Here is an 11,722-nt window from a genome sequence, read left to right as displayed (position 1 = left end):
TTGAATCTAAAGCTTAATTGATTTTTTACAGCATTTATAAAAGGCTATTAAATTGGAATGAATGGTATAAAAAAATTAAAACTAATTTGAACAATAAAATTCAAAAATATATTTTCAAAAATTTAAAAATTATTTACGACCTCCTAAAAGATACAATTATACAAAAATAATAAGTATTTTTTTATTTTTTCACCAAATTTTTTTTTTTTTTTTAAGTTCTTTAGGAACAAAATTCTGAAATAAATTTCTGAAAATAAAACCAAACATATTGAAATTGATAATCTAATCACATTCTTCGAAAAAGTTTAGATTATCTCAAATTAGACATCTGAACTTAAGAGTGTGTTTGGACTTGATAGGTTCATTTTGTGATCTAATTCGATGATTACTTTAATTTTACAATTCAATAACTAGAATATTTAAAACTTTTTGAAAAGTTATAATAAAAACACAAATCACTAAACTGCCTCATTCCACTAGCAAAACTTTTACCGACGAATAGTGTTATCATCGCTAAATGTTTAATTTTTTACCCACTCCAACTTGTCGCCAAAAGTAAGCACATTAATAGCGACGCTTATTGTGTTGCTAAAAAATAAGTCTCGTAGCTAAAATTGTTGAAATTTTGGCGCCTAGTGAATGTTATGCTTTTTTAGCGATGACAGTAAATTGCATTGGTAAAGGTCTACTTTTTCCAACGAAATTGATCACTGTGTCACCAAAAATATACTTTTGGCTATGAAAAATTGACGTTGTCGCCAAAAGTAGTCACTAAAAGTGCAATTTCTTATAGTAATTGAGGAACATGAAGGGGGTATAACAAATAATAATTAGGCCTCGTTTGGGAACAAATTATTTTAGTAACTTTTTGTTTTTTTGGCTAAAATATGATGTAAAAAAATTAGTATGTTTGGAATGACTTTTTGATTTTTTACGAAAAGATGTGCAAAAAGAAGAGAAAAAAGGAAATCTTTGACTTATTGGTATAGGTTATAGACTTTTTGATTTTTTAGTAACTTTTTAACTTTTAGATTAAAACAGACACATGGCAAATGAGGCCTTAGTGAAGAAGTACGAACACGTAATACTTCGAGAGTACATAATAATTTTCCTCCTATTCTTTCCAAAACTTTATGTTTCGTTACAATGGATGCAACGATATAGCAAGATTTGGTGAAATCATTTAAGGAAATATAAGTATCGTTCATCCACTTGATCTTGTATATGACATTGCATGTTTTTATAATTATCCTCCTCCTATGGAATTTTGGGATGCTGTTGCGCACCCGGCACAGCAGCATCTACTGTGTGGTGAAATGGGCCCATTTCGAGGTCTATTTTAATAATCCAAACTATTCACATTTTAGAATACATCAAGTAGAACATGTTTACCAAAAATCAAATTAATCGGATATCGTTTACCCATTCATCCATTCACATTTGTATTCATTTCAATACGTTAAATCACAATTACTATTTATTTTTGTAAATACAAATGTGAGTGGGTGAATGGACAAACGATATCCGATTGACTTGATTTTTTGCAGGTATGTTCTAATTGATGTATTCTAATATGTGAATGGTTGGGATTATCATAATAGGCCCCGAAATGGGACCATTTCGCTGCATAGCAGATGTTGTTGCACGGGGTGCGCAACAGCATCCCCAATTCCCCTTTTATGTTGACATTGCAAATTTGAAATGAGAGCAAGATATTACGTTACATATATATATATATATATATGTGTGTGTGTGTGTATATATAAACATCCACAATGCAAGGCACTAATTGCACAACAAGATATCTTTCCATATATTTATAGATTCAACATTAAGTCCCCTCATTATTTAAAAAACATTGCTCTTAATTTCATTCATTCTATTAATAATTCCCAACCAAACGCAAGCCAAAAGCCAAAGCCAAAGTTGCGAAGAATTTGCGATGGAAGCAATCGGTGGTGGTGCAGAACAAAATCCATCAGAGTCCTCCAGCATCTTCGAAGGGCCTCCGCTCAATGACAAAGACAAGATGAACATGATGAAAGGAAAATGTATGGAAAGAGGGTTTGATTCTGATTTGCCAAGGCCACCCAAACCTACTGGATCTCACCTTTTGCTTGATCTTAAGCTCTCAAATGAGGAACTGGATCTTTTAAAGCCATCAAAGGTGGGTTCTTGTCAGGCGAGCGATATTGAATCATCACCGTGGTCAGAGAAGGGCACGCGTGAGAAGAAAAAGAAGAAGCGGACATAAGAGGAGGAAGAGGCAGCGACGACTAGGGTTTTCTCATGCAACTTCTGCAAAAGAAAGTTCTCTACTTCAGAAGGACTAGTAGGGCACCAGAACGGACACAAACAAGAACATGCACTTGTAAAATAGCGACACGGGATGATGGATAATGTTGGCGTTGAAGTTAGGGTAAGGGTTGGAGTTGGACCGTTTAGATTTGGAAATCATCTTCCAGTTTCACCACTATATCCCTATTATTCAAATTGTGCTTACCCTCCTCGTCCTCTTTCTCTTCCTCTTTCTTTCTATACTTCTCTCAATAGATCATCATCATCATCATCATCATCGTCATCATCACTTGGAAACAGGATGGAGTCCATAATAAACAAGTCTTCCTTTCCATGGTCATCATGGGCAGCAAGCGGCCGGTACCATTTTGGGCATGAACATGATGATCCAAGGCTAAGGATGATAGGAGGCTTTTAGGTACATAATAATAATAATGGTGGTGGTACAGGTGTTGTTTGGCCGCCACCCTTCGTTTCTAGGTTTGAAAGTGGTTCTTCTTCTTCTTCTGCATCAACCGCAGCAACCAACAACGCAACTACTGATGATGGTAATAAGAACCTTTGGCCTCAACTAAGCTGTTTCGAAAGTGATCCTTCCTATGATCCATCTGGTCTCAATTTGAACCTCCACTACAACAATTTGCACTTTTGGCGAGCAAACTTGGCAACTAAAACAAATTTAGTCGCCAAAAGTCAGATCTTTGGCGACTAAAATTTTTATTGGTCGGCAATGTTTTATATTTTAGCTACAAAAATTTTTTAGTAGCCGTATATTAGTTATTGGCGACTAAAAAAAATTTTGGTTGCTAAATATGATGTAATAGGCGACTAAGCAAATTTTAGTTGGCGTTAGTCTACATTTTAGGCTACTAATTTTTGTTTTAGTCGTCGTATATAACCATTTGCCGACAAAAAAAAATTTAGTCGCCAAATAGTAGGCTTATTTTTTGGATTACTCTTTGGCGACCAAATATTTTTGTCTGCAAATATAAAATTTTGGTGACAAAATAAATTTAGTCGTTGTACAATCAATTTTTGCCAACGAAAAAAACAATTAGGAGCCAAATTACACTTTTGGCTACAAAAACATTAGTCAGTATTGATTATTATTTGGCGACAAATATAAGTTTGGTCGCTAAAAGTAGAAACAATTTTTCTTTTTAGAGGGAAGCGAATATATTGGCACCCACACCCCTCTTTCAAAGAAACAACAGATCTCTATTCTCTCTCACTCACACACAACTCTCTCACACACAGAACAGTCACCACCAAACCTCACCCTCGCTCGCCACTGACGTTCACCACCCCACCGTCATTGGCCACCGTCGTACGTCGCACCATTAGTGCTGCAAATCATCACCACCACTGCCACAAATCACAGGTTTCTCTCTCTCTCTCTCTATCTGTCACACTCGGTCTCTCTCCCTCTCTGTCGATCTCAGTCTCTTTCTCTCTTTATCTCTCTCTTTCTCTATCTGTCAATTTCTCACACTTGCTAGGGTTTTATATGATTTTTTTAGTTTACTTTTGTGTTGATTTCTTAAATGGGTTTGGTTGAAGTGGTTTGATTGCTATAAAATTATGGGTTTGATGTCCAAAATGGGTTCGATTTAGGGTTTATGGGTTTGACAGAGAATTTTTTTTTTTTTTTATTTAGTGTCCAAAATGGGTTCGATTTAGGATCCTTAATGGGTTTTATGTGATTGCTCATATATTTTGGGAAGGAAATCATGAGCAAAACTAGCACTCCTAGACCAGGCAACGCTTCTTCCAACAATGGCTTACGAGATTTGTTTGTTACTATTTTGCTTTTCTCTTGCATTCACACTTTTATTTGTTGGCTTGTGAGCATTTGCTAAAAAATTTCAAGGAATTTTTGGTGGGTTATTGAGACTTTGGGGTTTTTTCTATAATTAATGATCATTGCCTCATTTACAAAGAAAATTAGCTATTAGCACCTTGTTTGACCTAGTTGGTGTTGGTTTGGTCATTGAGAAGAGAGAAATTATGAGGTTTCTTTGACAAGAATATATAAAGGGAGGTTATGATAGGTATTATATGTTTAAACTGGCTATTGTAATATCATAGCAGAGATGTGCCACCTGATTTTCCTGAGCAAGTTCACAATGAATGGTTTGTATCATCAATTTTCTTGCAAATCAAATAATTCTAGTGGTTGTTAGATACTTTTTTGCTCACAAGATTTTATGGTTTCATAACTTTCATTATTTGTGTGTTGTTCCTGTAAGCATACTACATGTTGTATAGCTACTGATTTGAGAAGATTTAAATTATATAATCTTACATTTAGGAAATATTTCTAGATTATTTTATGATCTTTATTTCCAAATCTGTATATATTATAACCGTGCCTTAGATTAGGGAGAGGGAACTGAGTGGAATGCCTATTCTTTTCGAGTTTGAGGATTGTGACGGTGATGATTTCAAGGATCTTTTGATGAGGGGGACTCCTTCAAATATTATTTATTGAGCAAAAGTGCTCGCAGACCTCTTGGAATATCAGTGTATGACAGAGACTCATTACTTGTTTTCCTGATGAGTGTGTCATTCTTTTGCATGCATTATTACCATGATTTCACTGGCAGACTTGCTAACCAAACGTGCAACAATTTTACTGTCATTGATTATTTTCCTCTGTTTGTTCTTGCTTTAGAAGGCTCTCATGTCTCCTTGTGCTTTCTACATTGGGTTTGTCTGATGCAGTTCCATACAACTTCAACCTATATAAAATTTAGACAAACTCTTCAATTCAATATTAGATTTTTTTTTAATAGCTTTATTAATGTTGATAGAAATTGATGATGGTGTGTAGCATTTTTGGCATCCTTCTGAGGATGATGATCATGTTATCTCTTTATGAAATGGCAATTGTTTCTATCAACAGAAAAAGTTGCTAATTTGGGCACCCCTTCACAAGAAATTAGCAACTCCTTCATGACTAAACGACGTGGTTTCATGAGGTGCGCCCTGTTAAAAAAGATGCAGAGGTGGTCATCTAGGGGGTCGACCAGGCGGTCGACCGGTTAATGTAAATTTTTCCCAAATTTTTGCCTAGAGATGGTCCTCCAGGGGACATCCGGCCGAACGTCCAGTGGGTCCAAAACTCAACGGCTATGCATAGTAAAATGCTGAAAGGTGCTAGACATCCTAAGTTTGGTGAAATATTTTTTTGTATTCTTAATTTGATATAGGTTTGATAAAGCCATTGGAGTAGAAAAAAATAAAAGTTTTCACTAAATTTGAATTTGGTGATAGATTTGGCGCAGCGTTGGAGATGGCCTTATGGATGCTTAACATCCATGCCTTAGTAAATTCTATGCAAATAAGAAACTTTAAAGAAAGCTATCAAAACTTAGTCAAAACACATTTCCGATTTCTCTTCAAGTATTATTATTATCTTTTTCATATCAATCCCAAACTTTCGTACCACACTAGAGTCATCACTGCCCATTGAATTTGTAAAATTCATTGCTCATGTAGGGTCATGTTTTGCATAAAAACATGCAACTTACAACATATTTTAGGTTCAGGTCATGGTGAAGTGTGAACCATACCAGTCCTACACAACTTGATGACTTCATCACCACACAAATGAGTATAGGTTTGCCTCATTTTAAGACAAGGTGAAACACTAGTGCGGGAGGATAAGACAAGTTGAAAATTTGGCAGCAAATGAAAACAAACCCTAAAACTGGCATCATTTTATAAAGATTCTACAGCTATTTAATATAATGATTAAGTAATATTTCTGAAATTTCACTTGGATACACAATTATGATTTTGTTTTTGAACTCATAAGCTAGCAATTGCATTTAAAAAGTAGTGATGAGTTTCATATATGATTATTCTTGTAGATTTACGTTGAGTCATTTTTTGTTGCCTCTCCCAAAATATTCTTCTTGGTTATGCGTTATTATGATATAATATTTACTTGCATGAAATGAAACAGGCAAGTGGGTGACACAGGAAGAGGCATTTGCTGCATCTGAAACTTCTTCAAATTCAACTAAAAAAAAGCCCAGTTGGTTTATCTCTACATCCCATTTATCTTGTTGCAGGATTTCATATTAATTGATATTTGATTACAATTTGGATTATATGTGGATTTTGTGGAACAATTTGGAGTACTCTATGTAGACACCCCATTTTTGACCGACCTTAAGACTCAGACATCACCGATTGAGCGCTTGGTGATGTTGCATAATGTGCTCGTTCAGAAGTTTCAGAGTCTCGGCTGCGAGCCTTGCCTCCGGACTTTCGGACCCTTTCATGCTTTGCCTCGGTTTGCGAACCAGACTCGGTTTTCTCTGTTTCTTTTCCTGAGGGGAGGGAGAGGTCCTGTAGACCATCTCTCAGTGGCCGTGGGTTACATTTTGTGGCTATAGGCCATTTTGCCCATTTCGGAGCCCGGTTTCCGGTTTTCGGAGCCGTCAGGCCGTGTGCCTCGGTTTGGGACTGCTTAACCATCTCCATTCGCTCTGATTTTTGGCATACATCTTATTTTCTCCCTTTCAAGGGACGCTGGGGTCTGAGAAACCCACTTCGTAGCCGAACGCCACTTTCGGTGCTTAGCAGCCCATTTTCGGGACCCCGAACTGTGTGTTTTGGCCCCCGAGCATTCGTTTTGCATCGGTTTTCATTCATTTTTGGCAGGTACCTCTGTTTTATCACCAGGAAGGTCACTGGAGGGTGGGAGGCCAGCAATTATCTTGGCAACCAGTTATATTCTATTTTCGCCCTCCGGCACCCGTTTTTCTCACTTCCGAGCCAATGTTGAACACCTTGGAGCCACTTTCTTCAAACCCAAACCACATATTTGTGTTGTACACACATGGGAGGATCCTAATATGATATGGCCGGCCAGAAATTCCATTTGACCCTTTTGAACCCCTCTTGAAAATGGCCTATTCTCTCTCCTGTTTTACAGTTTGTAATTTTGAACCACAGGGTTGTGATGAGGAGGCATGGGAGGACACCAATATGTGCTGGCCGGCCACTAACACAACTTGGCCCTTTTGACCCTTGGCCGGCCGGCTAGGGGAGGTGGCCGGCCGGCCACCTGCAGCAAAAATGTCTGGCCGGCCTGCTTCTTCAGGTTGAGTGCATTCCAGCTGTGCCTTGGTTTTCCCCCAAAAATATCTACATCCGGGGGACCCTTTTGGAGAGAAAAGAAGCCTCATTTCCCTCCACTTTTGCCTAGACTCTTCTCTCCCTCTCTTGCCTAGATAGTTGGCCTCCCAACTCAAGAAAGAGGGTTACAAGAATTGCTTGGAAGATATAGATACATATCTCTCCATTTCCTTCAAGTTTTGGCTCCATTTCCTCATCATCATCAAGCTCTACCACCACCACTCCATTCCAGCAGCAAGGGGAGGAATTCCAGCAGCTTAGAGTCATCAAAGTTGGTCCAAGAAGCAACAAAAGCATTGGTCTCCAAGGGTAAGTCCACTTTCCCTCTTTTCTAGCTCATTTTTGCACCATTTCTTAGCCATATATGCCTACTGTTTTGAGCTCTGGCCCTAATTGAGAGTGGCCTTCTTTTGAGCTCTTTTTCACTTTTGCTTAAGGGCTCAACCCTGTTTGACCCCCCCATCTTGCACTTGTTTCAATATCTCTTTGTATGTCAATATTCTTGCATGCTTCACTAGCCTATCTTTTTTCTATTTTTGGACCATGATCAGAACTGAAAGTGGCCTTATTTTGACCTTCTTAACATGTTTTATTAAGGGTCTTTTCTTGTTTGGTGAATTCTTTGTATACCTCATGTTATAGCCACTTTTGAGCCTCATTTTGCATTGCATTTCTAGCATGTTTGTATACTGATTTTGGGGCTTCCGTAAACTGTAAATGTGCATATTTTTGGTCCCTCTTCAATGTTGTAGAAGGGCATTTTTCAGTTTGGGCTTTGCATATACCACTTGCTTCTTTGGCCACCTTTTGGCCCATTTTCTTGCATAAGAGCTTAGCCATATCTATGTTTGTTTTTGGGGTTTTTATAGTTCTGTAAAGTGGCTTATTTTGGGCCCCTCTTCAATGTTTTTTAAGGGCCCTAACCTGTTTGGGGGCAGCAGCTGTGAGTTGCTTCATAACCTCATATTTAGGGCTATTTTTGCATGCTATTTTTTCCCTATTTGTGTTTGCTGTTTGGCCATGCTTTAAACTGTAAAAATGCTTGTCTAGGGTCTGCCTTGCTTCTGTCTTTTCATCTCATGTTCAAATTATGCATGCATTGCATAGCCATAGGCCATTTCATGCGCTAAATTTCATGATTCGGGAGAAATTCCATGCATCGGGTGTGTTTTCGCCTCATTTCGGGGCTGTTTCCCCCACATTTCAGTGCTGAAATTCCATTAGTATGTTTGCATATCATTTTAGCCATATTGCATTGCATATGCCATTGCCTCGGTTTGCGTGCCCGTGTGCACGCATTTCGAGGCACTTCATTTTCATCCATCGGCCTCTTACGTGAGTGTGGCTGAGGCTCTCTCATGTTAGTATAAGTCCATGTTGCATTCTATATGCCATTTTAGCCATATTGCATAGCATATGCCACTGCCTCGGTTTGCGTGCCCGTGTGCATGCGTTTCGAGGCACTTCATTTTCATCCATCGGCCTCTTATGTGAGTGTAGCTGAGGCTCTCTCATGTTAGTGTAAGCCCATATCATATTTCCATGTCATTTGCATTGCATATGTCATTTTCTCGGTTTGCGTGCCTGTGTGCACGCATTTCGAGGCATCTCATTTTCATAGCATTGAGCATGCTAGGCTGTATCTTAGTTGCATTCATGCATGTCATGCATATTGCATCGTGTTCGGAATAGGAGTTAGCCCGGGCGCGGGAAACGAGGTGCGTATCGTACTCCGAGTGATGGAACGCGTCTCAATTTCCAAGTCACCGACACTCCGGATCACCCATGATGGAGTTAGGTTCTTGTTGTGTTTACACGTGCATTCATTCTATATTGAGTTGCACATTTCGACTCCTCGGCCATCATGCATCGGTATGCGTGATTGGTGGCACGAGGATCGAGGCATGCATATATCTATGAAAATACATTGCCATGCCCCTCTCCTGCTCTCTGTTGCAGCAAAATGAAGAATCGGTAACTTTTTGGAGCTTGGCACGCATTTCAAGAATAAGGTGTAAACAGAGGCTAATTGGGGCATCCCAGTGGATTTCCGCGCAAGGCAGCCCAGACATGCATCATTCATCAGAAGCAAGGCAGTCCCTAGCTTGCACGCCAGTTTTACAGCTTTCTTAGTTAATTTGATTAATTAATTAGGAATTTGTATATTATTTGGACTGTAACATTTGGACTGTAATATTCTTTTATTCGGGACTGTATATTTATTTGGACCCTCCGCGCGAGGGCACAACTGTAATAAGTGTGCGTGTGTGTGTTGTATGTCTTCCAACCCTGCGTCTTTCTTCCCTTTTATTTACCTGCTTATGATGGTTAGATTAGGGCATATTTCAATTTAGCATACAGTATGACAGCATGTTTGCATCATTCATCTGTTTTGCATGCACCGGGCTTGGCGCATCATACTAATCGCATTGTACTTTCAATTCCAAATCGAATACATGTTAGTTGTAGCATCATCATATGCCATGTTTAGAATAGCCGAGCCTGCTATAGTTGCATTTTGCATGTGTTGCATTAGGCATTTCTGTATACTTAGGATTCATGCATAGATTTCTAATGAATGTCTGTTTTGGTTTGGAGTACCCGGTGAGCTTTATGCTTTAGCATCCTTGCATGCGTGTGAGTGAATGCCATGAATAGCATGCTTACCATGAGGCTAATTGCTTATGTGATATAACTGCCTGAATGCCTGTGGGTGAAGATTGGGTTACTTAAATTGGAATAAATCACCAAATGTTTTAAGCCCACTAGATAGTGGCAAAACCATCTTTTCTAAGCCCACCTGCGGGTGGCAAAATCTGCATTTTAAGCCTACTTGCGAGTAGCAAACCATCTTTCAAATAAACAAGCATGAAATGTTTTGTTCCAATTCAGGCGACCCAGTCTATACTTATATGTTGTATGCATCACATAGTAACCTAGGCTAATAACCGGAATAAGAACACACAAAGTTTTCAAAAATAGATATCATGGTTAGTAGAGGCCGGTCTCTGACGGGGCGAGCGGGGGTGCTCACGAAGTGACCTTCCCCAATCGTACCCAAGTTCCCGAGCCGAGGCAACTTTGGTGACGACGGACACGTGGCCTTTGGCACCGAGTCAGGGTTTCCTAAATTTCCCATTAAAAAACATTTAGGTGGCGACTCTGTATCTAGCAAAGCAGTCCATGTTTGGTACTTCTTTCAAAAAAATCTGTTTTCTCAAAACGATTTGCCAGATTTGGACTCTTTGGTTCAGACTTAGAACCGTGACAAATTTGAGAGTCCTGAGCTGTAGTGACCCCAAATGAACAGAACGGGAGCTCGTTCCTCCCGGGGCATTCGGGGACATCTACACTCTATTTCTTCTTGTTGTACTTGTCATTGAGTTTGGTTTAATCTCTACATCACATTTCTCTTTTTGCAAGATTTCATATGAACTGATAACAATTTGGAGTGCATTTGAATTTTGGTAAACCTAAAGTACTATGTATCATTATATCTTCCTCTTCTCATTACATCATTCTTATTCAGGTAATTGCTCGTGATGATCGGATGTATAGCTCTCTTTAAACTATCTTGATTGCTGTTCTTAAGTAAATAATTCATCAGCACTTGAGATGTTTGTGCCCAATTTATCTTCATGCTATATAATGCCCTTAAGATTATTTGTTTATATGAAGCTCTAGTATTTTTGAATTTCTTATTTAATCTTAATTCCTAAAATGCTTTCTCCCTTTTGTAAATGTTGAATGATATGAAATTGAGAGTAAACAAAAACAGGCAACAAGATAGCAAATAATCTTCAAGTTGGCACGTTCCTCCGCTTCGTTTTCAGAATTCAGACAATAGTTACTATTTTGTTTTGCTTACTTTTTTACTTTAAGCTTCTGAAAGTACAAGCAAAGCTTTGTACAACTTTGAATTCAATCAAACCAAGATTTCTCTAGTTATTCTGAGAAAAAAAGAAATGCAAAAGCAAACCAAACAATTGGTTTACTTTGTCGAAAATGCCTTAAACACAGTCAGAAAAGGGCATTTGGAGAGGCAAAAATACAAAACAGCCCCTAAACCACTCAATGGATGTCATGGGCAGTTTTCTCATGAAAAATAGAATCCGCAGGGACAGATGACATGCAATTAGTGCACGTAGGTTGGGAGTTAGAGTAAAAAATGCCTTAAACTTAGTTGAAAAAAGGCGTTTTGGGGGCGAAAATGCAAAACTGCCCTCGAACCACTCTGTGGATGTCACAAGCAGATTCATCGTGACAAATAGAA

This window comes from Camellia sinensis, chromosome 2 (genome assembly GCF_055761805.1).
Source record: "Camellia sinensis isolate YWXY chromosome 2, ASM5576180v1, whole genome shotgun sequence".
Taxonomy (NCBI): Eukaryota; Viridiplantae; Streptophyta; class Magnoliopsida; order Ericales; family Theaceae; genus Camellia; species Camellia sinensis.
The sequence above is the reverse complement of the archived record's forward strand: the minus strand, read 5'-3'. Positions refer to the sequence as shown.